At 35.2% G+C, this 18,441-nt stretch overlaps 1 pseudogene; it reads right to left on the reverse strand.

Annotated features, from left to right (window-relative positions):
- Positions 1–261: 261 nt before the first annotated feature.
- On the reverse strand, positions 262–15,974 carry LOC127849822 (NADH dehydrogenase [ubiquinone] flavoprotein 1, mitochondrial-like; annotated as a pseudogene).
- Between the last annotated feature and the right edge of the window lie 2,467 nt (positions 15,975–18,441).

Below are 18,441 nucleotides of genomic sequence, written 5' to 3' on the forward strand. Positions count from 1 at the left end.
GTGAACAAGTTTGAACAAGGATTATACATAGTGAGAATATAAGTGTGATGTTTTAAAGTTTCAGTACCATGAATTATTATGCTGAAAGATTTGTAAAACCTATCTGCCTTAGTGAAGTAGTTTGGGGTAGTTTTAGTGATTATTTGTGTATTGTTTATTAAAAAACAATCATTCAATAATAAACAAAATAATTATTCATAAACAAAAAACGCAAGACTTTTAGCATTCCGGTACTATTATGCCATTCCTATGTAAAAGTGATCAGCTTTCATCTTTAATAGCAACATTCACTTGGGACGCTTAATTGTAAAACTCTCCTCGAATATAGATGTTAGCTGAACACATATAGAACATGCATTGTGGACCCAGTAAACACCGACCTGCCCTTGCCCCCACGGCCCTTCCAGCTATTAGGCATCCCTCCAGAGGCACGTGTGGGTTGTGTCCCATGATCTCCCGGTCATTGCATGTGCCTGGCTCACTCTCATCAGCATTCACAACAAGGTACTTAGGACTGAAGGGGCTGAAATATAACAGGTACATGGGACTGAAATATTACAGGTACCTGTGCCTTAACTATAACAGGAACTTGGGCCTAAAATGTAACAGGTACTAGGGACTGTAATATAACATGCACAGGGGACTGTAATATAACATGTACTGGGGACTGAAATATAACAGGTACTTGGAATTGAAATATAACAGGTACTTGGCACTGTAATATAACAGGTACTTGGGACTGAAATATAACAGGTACTTGGGACAGGTAATTGGGATTCAAATTGAACCGGTACTTGTGACTGAAATGTAACAGGTACTTGGGATTGACATAAAACAGATACTTGGGGCTGAACTATAACAGGTACTTGGGATTGAAATATAATAGGTACTTTAGACTGAAAATTAACAGGTACTTTGGACTGAAATATAACAGGTACTTGGGACTGAAATAAAACAGGTACTTGGGATTGAAATATAACAGGTACTTGGGACTGAAATAAAACAGGTACTTGGGATTGAAATATAACAGGTACTTGGGACTGTAATATAACAGGTACTTGGGACTGAAATATAACAGATACTTAGGACTAAAATATAACAAGTAATTGGAGCTGTAATATAACAAGTACTTGGGACTGTAATAAAACAGGTACTTGGGACTGTAACATAAAAGGTACTTGGGACTGTAACATAACAGGTACTTGGGACTGAAAAATAAAAGGTACTTGGTGCTTAATATAACAGGTACCAGGCCTGTTACGCCCTATGCCACGGGTCCGAATATCGGCCCGATTCCCAATGCAAATCTGGTTGTTTTTTCCCAATTGAAAACAAAGTCCCATTTCCAACTTCCAACGATTGCAAAGTTGAATTTTTTCAATCCTCAAACTAAATACATGTATTGGGGAAAACCCGCTTGTTATGAGCCCGGCTTTGTATCGATCAATACTGCCCGCTCTGTGCAGGTAATCATTAATCATTAACATGGCGTCTCACAACAGCATATATTACGTTGCTAAAATAAGAAAAAAAGATTCGAAAAATACGCCAACAATTTCGTCCGTTTTCAACAAGCAAAAACAAAAACTAACAACATCGGGTGAGGTAAGTATACGAATGCACGGACTTATTTCTAGTAATAAACGAAGATCGTTATAAATGATTTCCGAAATTCAACAATAATATGCGACATAAGATTATTATTTTCGATATCTTAAATTGATTGTAGATCAATTCATTTCTTAGTAATTGTGTTATAAAATAACTTTGATATTCTTCTTATTCTAAGGCATTAAAGCAGTCCTAAAATCTTAAACATGCATGCATTATGCCCAATATAAAAGGTAACTATTTGTTTGTGAGCAGTGTCTTATAAATAAAACTAGCTTTTACGCAGTGAAATGCTTTCATTTCAGCAGCCAGTTGAAGTGATATCATCCCCAAAAGAGGCAGATTTGATAGATGGGACTCAGCCCCTAACATAACTCATAGAAGTAACCCAATATTCTTGGGGGATGATGCCACATATGCTTCAGCAATTGTTTCTCTGGTTACTTTGTGGTTTTGAAATTTTGAATACTGACACTGTGTTTGTTTATATTTTATTAACATAGGCATGGTAATGTACACTTGTCACAAATGTTCATAATATTTTGTTAACTTTTAAAAATATGGTTATAAAATAGTCGTTATTTAACAGTTAATGGCTTCTGTGAAATCTAAGAAACACTATTTACATGCGATTATTTTCCCAATTGAGCCAGTTTTGCGATTATTTCTTTCCCACAATGGGATTTTTTACTACGCGAAATTTCCAAAAATCCTGTGTGGCGTTTTCCCAAAATGGAGCGGAACAGGTACTTGGAATTGAAATATTACAGGTACTTGGCACTGTAATATAACAGGTACTTGGGACTGAAATATAACAGGTACTTGAGAATAAAATATAACAGGTACTTGGGACTGAAATATAACAGGTACATGAGACTGAAATATAACATGTACATGGGACTGAAATGTAACAGGTACCAAGGACTGAACCATAACAGGTACTTGGGACTAAAAAATACTTGGATTGAAATATAACAGGTAATTGGGACTGAAATATAACAGGTACTTTTGACTGAAATATAACAGGTACTTGAGACTGAAATATAACAGGTACTTGGGACTGAAATATAACAGGTACTTGGGACTGAAATATAACAGGTACTTGGGACTGAAATACTACAATGACAACCTCCAAATACTAGTGTTTTAAGTAGCCAACTTGGCGCAAGAATTTATTCTCGCTGAATACAAATTTCAAAAATAAATTGTGTACTCATAACAGAGTCAGTGTATTAAAAAATATAAAGACATGTTCTCATTCAAAAGATAACCTTAACCCCAGCCCAACTTACAGGCAGGGCTTACTCTTTTATTTGTCGTATAACCCAATGGCTACGAATCGACCAATATGGTTAACAAAAATTCAATATGACTTCCATTTTTCTTCATAAAAACCTATTAAATAGCCAAAGTTACACACATTTTGCCAAAGTTGGCCAAACAAATTTTGAGCCTAGGGATGCTAACCATCTCACTGGGTTTGTTCATGAAGCCCCACTTACCGGCCATCACTGGGTTTGATCATGAAGCCCCACTTACCGGTCATCACTGGGTTTGATCATGAAGCCACACTTACCGGCCATCACTTGGTTTGTTCATGAAGCCCCACTTACCGGCCTTCACTGGGTTAGTTCATGAAGCCCCACTTACTGGCCACCACTGGGTTTGATCATGAAGTCACACTTACCGGCCATCACTGGGTTTGTTCATAAAGCTCCGTTAACCGGCCATCACTGGGTTTGATCATGAAGCCCCACTTACCGGCCATCACTGGATTCGATCATGAAGCCACACTTACCGGCAATCACTGGGTTTGTTCATGAAGCCCCACTTACCGGCCATCACTGGGTTTGTTCATGAAGCCCCACTTACCGGCCATCACTGGGTTTGATCATGAGCCACACTTACCGGCCATAACTGGGTTTGATCATGAAGCCACACTTACCGGCCATCACTGGGTTTGATCATGAAGCCACACTTACCGGCCATCACTGGGTTTGATCATGCTGTCCCACTTACCGGCCATCACTGGGTTTGATCATGAAGCCATACTTACAGGCTACCACTGGGTTTGATCATGAAGCCACACTTATCGGCCATCACTGGGTTTGATCATGAAGCCACACTTACTGGCCATCACTTGGTTTGATCATGAAGCCACACTAACCGGCCATCACTGGGTTAGATAATGAAGCGACACTTACCGGCCACCACTGGGTTTGATCATGAAGCCACACTTACCGGCCATCACTGCGTTTGATCATGAAGCCACACATATCGGCCATCACTGGGTTTGATCATGAAGCCACACTTACCGGCCATCGCTGGGTTTGTTCATGAAGCTCCACTTACCGGCCATCACTGGGTTTGATCATGAAGCCCCAATTACCGGCCATCACTGGATTTGATAATGAAGCCACACTTACCGGCCATCACTGGGTTTGTTCATGAAGCCCCACTTACCGGCCATCACTCGGTTTGTTCATGAAGCCACACTTACCGGCTATCACTACGTTTGTTAATGAAGTCCCACTTACCGGCCGTCACTGGGTTTGATCATGAAGCCACACTTACCGGCCATCACTGGTTTTGGTCATGAAGCCCCACTAACCGGCCATCACTGGATTTATGCATGAAGCCACACTTAACGGCCATCACTGGGTTTGTTCATGAAGCCCCACTTACCGGCCATCACTGGGTTTGTTCATGAAGCCCCACTAACCGGCCATCACTGGGTTTGATCATGAAGCCACACTTACCGGCCACCACTGGGTTTGTTCATGAAGCCCCACTTACTGGCCACTAATGGGTTTGTTCATGAAGCCCCACTTACTGGCCATCACTGGGTTTGTTCATGAAGCCCCACTTACTGGCCATCACTGGATTTGATCATGAAGCCCCAATTACCGGCCACCACTGGGTTTGTTCATGAAGCCCCACTTACCGGCCATCACTTGGTTTGTTCATGTAGCCCCACTTCATGCATACTTACCGGCTGTCACTGGGTTTGTTCATGTAGCCCCACTTCATGCCTACATACCGGCCATCTGTACTTGTTTTTTCATGAAGCCCCACTACATGCCGGAGGGGAAACCAGCCCCTCCCCGGCCCCCTACCCCCCGAGGTCACGATATCATTGAGGATCCAGTCAGTCCTTTTGTTTACAATCTCTTTCGTTTTGTATCATGTACCGTACAGAAGGAAAATTATATTTTAACAGCATTTACACTATGAAGAAATAATTTAAATGTTTATTTTAACAACGACCCAGCATAACAGATGCTACTATTATCAGCAATTGAAACACTTAAATACACTCTTACAAAACAACAAGCTGATGCATTCCTCACTTCAATTCAATAATTCAACACTGATGCCCTAGATGGAAACATTTTCACTATAGATTTATTGGTCCATTTGATTTTGGTCTTAATCAAAAATTAGGTCAATGTCAATGTCAAAATTAGGCCATTTGTTGCGTGGCGCACCGCCACACCGCCGCTCTGAAGTGCCACTCTGCCCTTTTAAAAGGCAAAAGCCGCCACGCGCCCTTATTGATAATATCTTAACTGCCACTTGACCAAACCTCTAAGCAAAATAGTATCAGGGTATGCCCCTAAGGAAGCGACGATGCGCGTGGTCGTGAATTCGTCATTCTTGAATAAACCTGAGTCAATATCACTAGATAATTTATGTGGCTTTGTTATACCAAGCACACTTATCGGTCTGTAATGTGTACTCCTCCAAGACAAAATAAATTGTGCATTTAATGCATAATAAAATAATATCAAAACATTTATTTCTACACGTTATTAAATTTAAAATAAAACAATATGAATCTTTATCAGTATGATATCTTATACAAGCAATTATTAAAACAATTATTGTAGCGTATACTAATTAACCAAAATGTGAATCGCAATTTTTTATTGATGAATTAAATGCCTGTGCTAATTAATGATGAATAAAACTTGTTAGATACAAACAACATATTTATGAGTAATCTACACAGTGGATGCATGTCACGGAAACGAGTGTTTGCAAATTGGCGTTCAGTTTACTCGCACACTTAAAACATCTGACAAGACTTTCGTTAGAAATTTGGACAAGGAAATCATGGTTTCATTTATATTTTAGTGGATCTGTGTATAGTCAGATTCATATGCATATATTGCTTTATTATGTTTGCTGAACAGTTAACTGAAACAGCATGGAACTTAAATGGAAGACATTGCAAGGTAAATGTATTAATATTAATTTAAATAAGTTACATACATCGATTACACTTAATTGCCACTGATGCGATTGAATGTTCTTCCCAAAACCAGGTTTTCAGTAGTATACGACTCGCAGCACAAGTATATGCCTGTGGGCATAAGAAACAGAAACACAGCCAAGGACAGACGCAAGCCCAAATGAAAACGGATGAGGGCTTGGCGTAAGGACTCTCAGTTCCTAGTTTATGTTGTTTGGCTTTTCCGTAGATAGTGGGGGTTTTACAGGGTACGATAGTTAGCCTTATGCCCAGCCCTCAAAATACCACCACATGTCAAAGGGATGTTAAAGAACAGAAATGAAATGGAACTGCAAGTGGATATTGATTGTTTCTACTGTTGCCGTTTCAACGCTCCTTTCAGCCTGTGATCATAGCGACCGTACAGGTTCTGGAAGATTCTATCGTCGGCATGTAGGGGCCCAAAATTTGTCTGAAACAAAAATTACATAGAAGTGTATATGGCAGAATTATATACATAAAGCATACATCAACTGCATCCAAATAATGTATTCACTTCAAAACCAGACAAATGTGATTCATTATGAAGGGTGTGATTGAGTCGAAGGCTGAACAATTCTGTCTACTGATTTTGTACAATAAGATGTGCATAATAGGGCCCTTTGAATGGCGAAAACTGTTGACTAAAACTGGTAAATTGGTGCTGTAATTTTTTTTAAACATACAATTAAAAATTGAGAATAAATGTTGGCAATATTTTATTAACCCATAGAACTGGATAGGGTAACTTACTAAATGTTGCATTTTATTAACACACAAATCTGTATAACTATAAATACCCTTAAATATTTTTTATTGTGGAGGGGGGGGGGGATCATCAATTGTAAATTGTTGGCAGTCATTTAAGGAAAATATAAAATAAACAATTTCCAACTTTAAAAATTGGGCAAAGCTTGAGCCCAAATTTTGACCAAAGCCACTGATATTGTGCTTCCTTCAAGAGGACTCGATAAAAAAGTAAATATACACGTAAGGACCTTATCTATATCCTGAGTTGTTTATGTGTAAATACTCCAAGCTCACTCAAATCAGTGAATTTTTTCCAAATTTCATTGTTTATTACGTTATTTTTCCTAATTTAAATGGTACAGGTTGTATAATATAAAGCAAACAAAAACAATGCCACTTATAATAAATGAAGCCTGAGCCATTCTGAGAACAATATTTTGTATATAAAATTACTAAAGAAAAGCAAACTTCAGACAAACATTTCGTTGTTTATTGGAAATTGAGCGAATTAAGTGTGTCAATGTGTTATTATTAATGATATGTATGGAGTAGGTTAAAATTAAAAAAAAACAAACAAATTAAAGACAAATCAATTTGTGAAGCTTAAATTACATAGAACACTTTATTTTGATTTTTTAATTTTGAGAGGAACATCATACATATTTAGACAGAGCAATCTTTTAACAATCAATGCTAACACTAAGCAAGAAAAAACTCATCAAATAAATTATATAAAACCATTCTTCAGATGTCATCATTCGCGTTGACACAATGTAATCATGTATTACCGACAATACTTGTAACACATAACAGTCAAGTGCTTCAATCCTCTCTTTTCAGGAAAAATCAACATCAACACTTAAAGGAAGACAATCCCTGAATGAAATTAAGGCCCAGTTGTGTTAAGGTGGACATCTTATTTAGTTACAGATTCTCCACTGTTACTGTTATCCGGTCTCTCGATTCAAGTTTCTCTTCCTTTACCAATCAGCGTCGTTCAATAAGTGCTCACCGTTATAAGGAAATGCTTATATCTATAACGTCCTTAAGCACATCCAGGTCAATTGGAATTTAAAAGACTCGGTTTAAGTGATCTAAAATGACAATCGTTGCCTCTATACTGTAATTATTATTTGAAGACAGTAAACATAAATCTAGCCTGGTACAAACTCTTCATCGAGGCTTTGTCCTGGCTTAAAATTAGTTGAAATACAATTTGCATGAAAGTTTTCAAACTTGGCATTGATTGAAAATATGCACTTTGAAATGATTTGGAAATACTGTTCAACTATTATCAGTTACAGAACACTAATTTTCATGCATTTCATGGTTGAACAAAACATAAATTTAAGCATCCAACAAATAAAAGTTGATCATTTGTAGGATGTATACATACAAAAACAATTTTAATGAATTATTTATAACATTAAAATGAAGTATTACGATATTGTTTCTCAGTCTTTCCGAAAGTTGCTCACATTTTACAGGACATTCGGTCTGGTAAACTTTGACATTTTACCAGACCGTAAAACCAGACAAGGCATATTGGGTAAAGTTCGTTAATTCTAAAAGGTAAGACAATTGGACTTACAGATACAGTACTGTCAGTATTGATTCACATTTATGTCCAGTTACATAGAGACAATAGCTTCAGCAAAGATCATTTAAGTAAAAATAAAATCTATAGTTTTAACCTATTACCCCAGAAACAATATTCTTCACTAGATGCAATTAAAACAACCATTGCGACAAAAGAAGAATTAAAATTCTTCTTTTTATCAAAATCGTTTCTAAATTGATCCTAATCATGGGGAGGTCAAAACACAGCGTGGCCTCCGTTTTCCCGCTTTGGCGACCGAAAATAACGAATGTAGGGGACCAGATTACTGATTTATTTATTGGACCAATGAACGCGCAGATAATTGCTTCATTATTAGCATAATGATCTCGCAAGACTATAAGAGTACACAACTGTATGAATATTTTTAAGTTCGCTGCACTATTTTAAGATCAAATTTTTTCCAATATTTTGTGTCGAAGGAAAAATGTTTTTTAAGGAGAATATGTAAACTGTTTTGAACGTGTAATCGGGTGAAATATTAACCTCTTTGCTGGTCAAATATTTACCGGACATTCGCTCCGGCAAGGACAGAAAATCTGTCGGACCGGTGAGCATTTTACCAGACATGTCCGACAGTCCAACGACGTTTCGGAAGGACTGGTTTATGATACAATTATATAATAATTATCATTCTAAGTCAGACATGATAGAAAACTGCCACAATTTACAGGCGAGTTTGTCCTACGAACAGGAAAAATTTACAGGCCAGTTGTAAACTTCATTGGTCTCAAATTGAACATGCAAAATATCATTGTGTTAGATCATTCAAAAGAAATATTTATATATAATATTTTTGTTCTTAAATGACAATGTTACTGACATTTGTACCTGATATATTCACAAAAGTACAATTGGAGATTTTCTTATTTTAATTTTCAATTTCATCATTCATATTTTTGTCCGACCGGATAACAATCTTTTGCAATAAGTGCAGAATTATAATATCCAGTAATCATTCAAGTTCTGAATCAATGCTCGTTAATGGCGTCATTCTATTGAACATGGAGTTTATTGTTAAATCGGTTTACTTGGGGTCCGATCTTTGACACATTGTTACAAAGAAATCAGACCCTTTCTTTCAGAGTGATGCGAAATATTTGCAAAACAGGTTGAAATGGGGTATTCTTGCCGAAGAACGGCACGTTTTTATTGTATTGCAAGGCTCAAAAACAGAAACACCATAATACAAATTTCTTGAAAAAAGCCATAATGTGCGAAATCCATAAATTTAAGTAGCCATGAAATCGTGTTTTTTAAAAACCAACAGAATTTCATGAGGAAGAATATAAAATATATAAAGTTGTACATAATTAAAGACAAACTTTTCTGGTTTTTGTATTTTTCTTCCTCTGGTAGTGTTTGTTGCTTTAGCCTCTGCCATACATACCTTTTCTTGTTTCTTGAGGGCCTCTGTGGCGTTGTTTCTGTAGAGAGTCAGAATGCATGTGTTTGCATTGCTGTTAAAAAAATCAAAATTAAGAAAATATCAATAACATGTTTTAATTTTAAATAGATTTTATATATTTTTGTATTGTTCTCTTTCCACTAACTTACTTTAATACCTTTGTCTACAGCTCTTTTGTATTAAAAGTGGTGGCATAATTGTATTTTTTTATACTAGGAAATTTACATTTAACATTATGTTAAGTCTGATGGATGACTTTGCATAACACATCTATTTACTCTTATTTTTTAAATTCAATCCATTAATTCATCTTATTTTTTGCAAATTTTCTCCTTTTTTATTATAATATTTCATTATTACAAAATGACTGTAAGGTTAAATAAATAACAAGATTTGGTTGTTTTCATCATTTTACAGGTTTCCTTTAACATTACACACAACACTATTTTAATTTTATTTTTTATATCATCAATATGAATCAAGTTTCTCTGCATGCTAAATTTCATGATAGCAGTTAAAATTTCTAAAACGCATTTCTCCTGAGTCTCTTAATCTGATAAACCCTGACTGGCCACCAGCTGACCTGGTCTTTAGGTATTCTGCAGCAACATCACTGGGAATGTACCTGCTTATAAACCATCTGTTTATCAGACTTACAATTGGTTAATTTGCACTGGAAGTTATCTGTATGAAAACAAGTGGAGTTTGAGCATCTGGCTCTGAGCTAAATTTTAGGTATAATTTAGCAACATTAGAACTTAAAATTGTTGTGTTATAATATCTTGAAATACTGACAGCATGAAGTATTGTGTGATGAAAATAATGTGTTTTTACAACAATGTGGAAATCAACAATAATTTTTGCTTTGAAGGTTCAAAGTGGCTGGTTACAGTGATATGGTCTCATAGTTCAGCAACTGCATCTTTTTTAATACTAAATGAAAGCTGTAACAGGTTTGTATTTTCATTTCTGCATCCTTGTTTTATTTATTTTATTGAATTAATTAATATAATTATATATTATAATATAATGTCCCTGGAAAATGTAAATCGATAAGTAAATTTTGTATTGCATTTTTAGGAAAACACAACACAATTTGAAATAAAAATAGATACATACACAATGAAACGTGTAAACGTTGAGTAAAGTGAATTATTAGGGCTGCGTTTTATGGTTATTGTCATCCTAAATTTTATTTATAACTATTTCAGGTCATTACTGAACTGATTCAGTGATTGCTTTCCCTCATATTTAAATTATGTTTTTAATTTTGAAGGTTCAACTCTTGCCACAAGGCGAAATTTACGTTTATCGGAAGATCTTGTGTGTGGCCTATTAGCTATTTTCACAGCTTAGACATTTCTTGTCGTTTTGCGATATACGCAGTCTCGCCGGACCCCAGTCTCGCCATTGTAAACGTCAGATCGGAGCTTTACCTTGCTCGTTGTTGTTATTATTACTTTTAAGTACATCCTTTGTCAGATACATGCATATATTTCACAATCTAGTATTTTTGTATAGTATAAATTGTCAGTTAAAGAATGTGCGATTCGTACTCGATGTATTTCTTACCAGCAATTCGTACTGAACATGTTTCATACAAACATAATAAAGTTTCTTTCCTGTGTCTTTTAGATGTTATTATTTCATTTTAGCTCTAAAACTGTATTTTAAAGCATAGTTTGAATGAAAAGTAATTTTATAAGATGCGCGTTGTTTATTGGCGCTCATAATATATTTTCATTTGGTAGTACAGCCATTATCAATATTCAGTCGTTAATGCTGCGCCTTTCACCAAGATGTGAGTGAGAGGGGTTTTTGTTCAATCTGTTGATTTTTGAAAAATGTGCATAGTTCACAAGTTCGAGATTATTGTGTAAATTGTACCACATAACAGGTTCTATTTAAATTATAGAGAATTAACCATTTGAACAATATCTAGACAGCTGTTGAGTGTCAAAACATGTTATGTTTTAGTAAATTTACCAGAAATGCATCGACACTGTGCTTGTATAGTTTAATTTGCTTTGATAATTCAATTCTTGGAAGTTATTATCAGTATTAGATAGATACCTTGGTCCGTCTTATTTTAAGAAAGTATTTTACTTTATTTAGTAAACCATTTCACATCCTATCTATGATTTCACATCATCTTTCTTAGAAAAAAAAGACGTTACTATGTGCATGTTCTCGATGCATGTTTGTTTATATCTGTTTGTCATTTAAAATGTTTTGGCTGTTTTGTAAGTATTCTTTTGTTTTGTTACAGCCATTGCAGAGGGCTATAAGAAGTCAATGAACCGTTAACTGCTGTTTCAGAATACATCTATACACTAACTAGGAGACAGTACATGTGCATCGGCTGCCAAAAAGGGAGCAAAAGGGAGATACTACATGATGTGTGGACTTTTAGACAAGATTTTTACCCTGTACGAGTTGGCCAACTCTAGGTGGCACCTCCTTAGTGGTGCTGCTTGATCAAATTTCCTGGTTTGATTTAGCAAAAGGGTGGACATGTGTACATGTACATATATATGTTTAGCCATTTGATAGTAGTATATGAGATTACTTAATTGCACTTTTAAAGCTGGAATACTTATTTGTATTGATGAGACTGTCTTATAAATTGTTGGACCGACGCTCTGTAGTTTGTGATTGTAATTTATTGGTATAAATTCTGATCATTAGCATCTCAGCATCTCATAGGGTATGACTGTTTACAACCTGTTTAGCAAGAACACTTTTAGATACCGAAAACAACTGTATTTGTTCAATAGATTGTGTGTTTATAAAATAGTTTTTGCATAATTAAAAACAATATGTTGAATTGTTATCATATATCAAAGTCAGTTAAAATAAGTAAAAAAGTATGAGAATATGTACAGCTACTAAAAATTCAACATTGATCGTCTTTTATAGAACAAAACATCACTTGATCTTTCTTATTGTTACAAATGTGTCAAATATAGAAGTAAACACACACAATACATTGGAAAAATGTATCATATCAAAACAACTGTCAAACTATTTGTAATTTAAATGCACAAACAAAATTGTAGCATAAATACATTTTTTTTTGCAAAAACAACTGCAAAACAACTTTTCTTTTTAACCAAACAGTAGTTTTTGCATCTTAAAAGATGTGAAAAGTTGTTGTTTTTGACTACCAAATTGGTCACATTTTTGACAAAGTGTTTTTAAACAACTGGAACAATTTTCGGACTCGCCTTACAATGATATTTCCAATTAAAACAACAATAAAGCCTGCTAAAATCACAAATCTTTTATAATCACACATAAACTACTGACTTACTGAAAATTTAAGGGGTAAAACATTTCAAGTTGTAATCTATCTTATGAATGGTTTCCATTTGACATCAAGACAAAGGTCTTTGACGAAAGTGCCCGGTTAATTGTGGTCAATTTCCAGGAGTTTAACACAATCACCACCTGGCAACAATGCAAGCACAAGTATAAATGAGTTTTATAGATAGTAGTATAAGTGAATGAAAAGTCAAATAAGATTCATATGTAACAATTCTTGTTGTTTTATTGGTTTTACCACTATGTTGAATTTCTGAAAAATATAGATAACAATCTGACGTAATGGCAATAATTAATTTGAGTAATGCAATCATTATAATTAGATATTTGGGTTGTGGTTAATGTTTCTGAATCCATCCACCAGTAGCATCATCATCATCATCATTGTGCATCAACATCCGCCTTACAAATATAGTGTTAACATGGTTTTAATATAGTCATATTATGAAAACTGCCGCTACCCTGGCGGCCATGTTTTAAAACGAACCGTAACCAATTTCGAACTCAGCCAAGCCATCATTAGAACAAATCTTTCGACCAAGTTCCATGAAGATTGGACTAGAAATGTGACTTCTAGAGTGTAAAGAAGATTTCAATATAGCCATATAAGCAAATCTGCCCCGTCCCCTGGCGACCATATTTTCCAACAGACCGGAACCATTTTCAAACTCAGCCTAGCTATCATAAGTACAAATGTTCTGACTAAGTTTCATGAAGATTAGACTATACATGTGACTCCTAGAGTGTTATCAAGGTTTAACTATAGCAATATAAGAAAAACTGCCCCGCCCCCTGGCGGTTATGAATCTAAACGAACTGGAACCATTTAACAACTCGCCGAGACAAGCCGAGATATCATTGAGACAAATGTAATGACCAAGTTTCATGAAGATTAGACTAAAAATAAGACTTCTAGAGTGTTAACATGGTTTTACTATAGCCATATAAGGAAAACTGCCCCGCCTTCTGGCGGCCATATTTTTTAACTGACCAGAACCATTTTCGAACTCTGAGCTGAGATATTATTGGGACAAATGTTCTGACACAGTTTGATGAAGATTGGGCAATAAATGTGACTTCTAGAGTGTTAACAAACTTTTTCTTTTATTTGGCCTAGTGACCTAGTTTTTGTTCTCAAGTGATCCAATTTCGAACTCAACCAAGATATTATTGGGACAAATCTTCTGATCAAGTTTCATGAAGATCAGACAATAAATGTGGCCTCTAGAGTGTTAACAAGGCAAACTGTTGACGACAGACGACGAATAAAAAGATGACCCTAAAAGCTCACCATGAGCACGTTGTGCTCATGTGATCTAAAAAGGTATATTTACTTGTATTGTAAGAACGCTTAATATATTCAATGTGTTTGTCTTTATAATTCTGGGTTGTGTCCAATCCAGGCGGAAATCCCGGTTTTAATTATTGTATGTTAAAAGTTGGTGTTCTGTTGTAAAATAGCGGATAAGAACAAGCATTGTTCCCCTGATAAGCGTTTCTGGAGTTTAAGCGATTGATATATAAAATACAACAACAGTTTGAATTGTGATGCCTGGATGCACTAGAACGTATTCAATGTTGTCAAATTTCAATCTTCCAAAGCTATTCTTTGTCATGATGATGAACACTATTTTCAGTCTTTCATACACCTAATTTTCTGTAAATACATCGCGAACTTGATGTAAAAACATATTTTAAAGTGAAACATAATTATTTCTATGTATGCTTATCACTTTACAATCTATCCCCTAATCGATTGATATATTTCCATATCTTCCAACTCTGGTACACCAAATTAAGGCATATCAATTAAGTAATTGATTCAAGCGTCGCATTTGATCATTAATGTCTTTATTTTATGTCTGTATATGAACATTTGACTGATGCGTTTTGGACGCGCGTTTTTTGCTAATTGATATTGGATTAAAAGTGTGTGGTTCGCGTGGCCCTACAATCAGTTTATACCTGCTATGCTTTGCATTGAATTGACCGTTCCAAGGCGCTGATCCCTGTTTTAATTACTGTTTGTTCTGTTTTAAAATAATTTCTTTCATGAAAAGTCTCTGGGGATTTATTGTTTCTTATATAAATATTTATAAACGATAATATTGCACTTAAATTGTGTTGAATAAACTGTTACGGAACATTAATGTTATATAATCACCGAGTAATATCTGGCTCCGAAACCTGGCAGATAGAGTCAGACAAATAAGACAAACAAATGCCCTATGTTATTTTGTATGCGTCTACATTGTTTATTAAAGCTTACATATTATTTATATAGACTATCTATAGTTTAACTATCAATGTTGCGGTCTATAATAAATGTTCTCTTGATTCGCTGTTATTTTCATGTCAGTGCATTTACATAAGTGTTGAGTCTTAGGCAAACAAGAGCACCGCCTTGCGGGTGCAGACCGCTCATCTATTTTCTTTTTAAAGGTGAAGGGACTCTCATTTTAAATCACAAAGGAGGGAGGGGTGCAGTGAAGAGGGGTGTATAGTGTGGGGGTGTGGACATTTATAACATTATCTTCCAAAAATGCAAAAAAAAAAATGCAAAAAAAAAAAAAAATTCGGGGGGGGGGGTGGGGGTGGGGGGATTCTTGGGTGCGATGGTTGGACGGTATTTCAAACATAAAATAATAAAAATAAACATTTGTGTTTTTAACCGTTTCAAAAAACAATTGGGGGGGATGGAGGGGGGGTTATAGTGTGAGGGTGTAGTGGTCATTTGTGAGATGATCTTAAAAAAAAATAGGGTTTTAGGATGGGGAATTCGGGGGGAGGGGGATTCTTGGGTGTGATGGTTGGACGGTATTTCAAACATAAAATAATAAAATATAAATATTTGTGTTTTTTAACCGTTTCAAAAAAAATCTGGGGGAGTATAGTGTGAGGGTGTGGTGGTCATTTGTGAGATGATCTTAAAAAAAAAAATAGGGGTGGGTATTCTGGGGGGGGGGGAGTGGGGGTGGGGGAGATTCTTGGGTGCGATGGTTCGACGGTATTTCAAACATAAAATAATAAAAATAAATATTTGTGTTTTTTAACCGTTCCAAAAACAAATTGGGGGGATGGGGTGGGGGGTATAGTGTGAGGTTGTGGTGGTCATTTGTGAGATCATCTTAAAAAAAAATTTAGGGGGGGGAATTCGGTGGGGGAGGGGGGGAGGGCACGGGGGATGGTTTGGGTAGAGTCTATTGTGGTATGTCAGTCATGAGTAGTTTTGTCAAAGTATCAATCAAATCTAATCATAAATAAAGAAGTTAAGTCAATTTTAGCAAAATTTAATAATTTGACCTTGAGAGTCAATGTCATTCAAAGGTCAAGGTAATTTTTTTTAACTTGCCAGGTACAGTAACCTCATGATAGCATGAAAGTATTTGAAGTTTGAAAGCAATAGCCTTGATACTTTAGAAGCAAAGTGGATCGAAACACAAAATGTAACCATATATTCAAAGTTACTAAGTAAAAAAAGGGCCATAATTCCGTAAAAATGACAACCACAGTTATGCAACTTGTCCTTTTACTGTACCCTTATGATAGTTTGCGAGTGTTCCAAGTATGAAAGCAATATCTATGATACTTTAGGGGTAAAGTGGACCAAAACACAAAACTAAACCAAATTTTCAATTTTCTAAGTATAAAGGGCCCATAATTCCGTCCAAATGCCAGTCAGAGTTACATAACTTTGCCTGCACAGTCCCCTTATGATAGTAAATAAGTGTTGCAAGTATGAAAGCAATAGCTTTGATACTGTAGGAATAAAGTGGACCTAAACACAAAACTTAAACAATTTTTCAATTTTCTAAGTATAAAAAGGGCACATAATTCTGTCAAAATGCCAGTCAGAATTACATTACTTTGCCTGCACAGTCCCCTTATGATAATAAGTAAGTGTTGCAAGTATGAAAGCAATAGCTTTGATACGTAAGGAATAAAATGGACCTAAACACAAAACTTGACCAAAATTTTCAATTTTCTAAGTATAAAAAGGGCACATAAATCTGTCAAAATGCACGCCAGAGTTATTTAATTTTGCCTGCCCAGTCCCCTCATGATAGTAAGTAAGTGTACCAAGTTTGAATGCAATAGCATTGATACTTTCTGAGAAAAGTGGACCTAAACGTAAAACTTGACCGGACGCCGACGCCGACGCAGACGCCGACGCCGACGCCAAGGCGATGACAATAGCTCTTTTTTTTTCAAAAAAAATAAGCTAAAATATACATGGTATTCATAATATATGAATCATACGTTTGAAAGCTGTTTGGAAAAAACAGGGTGGAGGATCAACGAGGTTGTAACACGGGCTTGACAGAAAACCAAGTACATCAATTAGTTACATATCGATTTTATGGCCAAGAACCCAGGCTTATTAAAAAAAAGTAATTCTGATGTATTTTTCTTTGCCATAAGCAGCATAAAAAACTGTCTTTTATGCACTAGTTGAATTTTTTTTGAAAAATGTTTTGAAAAGTAATTTGAAGAAAAGCATCACATATCGGTGTATTTACATTCATTAGCGTTCAATTTAGAACCCAACAAAGTCACGTGATCCTGCACCCTGACAATGTGTGTAGATATTCGTTTTGACAATAATTTTGTAAACAATACTTTCCATGAATGAAAAATGGCAACATCTCTTTCTGAATAAAACAAATATTTAATCATTCATGGACACGCATTAGCTCACATAAATGAATGTAACAATGGACACGTTTGTACATAATGTTATGAATTAAGTGAAGTAATTTTAAATGCGTATACATAAACAGAAAATGATAGTCTAGTAAGGTGCGTGCATATTGGTTGAAGTTATGTAAGATCTACATACATAACAAGAAGTTCTTCTTTGCAAAATGGTCCATTGTTGAAAGCTAGTATATCATAAAAGCAACTTGCTATCAATTTAAGCAATGACTTATACGTTATTTAGTTATGACATATAACAAATACTTCTTGTAATTTAACATCTCAATAATCCTTCTTTAACAAAGATGTTCTTACGTACACGTAGTGATAATAAAACGACACGACTTATGTATAACCTTACAATTATCATATCAAGTTGGTTAAGTGCAGTGCCACTGAAATCATTTTCAGTTTACTCAAAAAAATACGTGAACTTATCTGTCGTTAATTAATGCGAACTAAATCATTATTTTACGGTAAAAAATACGCATGTTAAAACAAAACTAAATAAACTTTTAACTTATATGAGCATGTAAACAACAGGTCATACAGCACATGTGTATATCAAAACAATTCGTTTGTTTATACGATAAACACCGCAATACAAATACGGTCTTTTATAAATAGAACATCGACTTATGGTTGAAAAACTGTTATTGATTATTATAGAACACACTAACATCAAACCAAACAAAGCTCAAGAACAATCAACAGTGATTTGCATACATGATCAAATATTCATCAAAATGTTTTAAGAAA

Source organism: Dreissena polymorpha, chromosome 11, assembly GCF_020536995.1.
Source record: "Dreissena polymorpha isolate Duluth1 chromosome 11, UMN_Dpol_1.0, whole genome shotgun sequence".
Classification (NCBI taxonomy): domain Eukaryota; kingdom Metazoa; phylum Mollusca; class Bivalvia; order Myida; family Dreissenidae; genus Dreissena; species Dreissena polymorpha.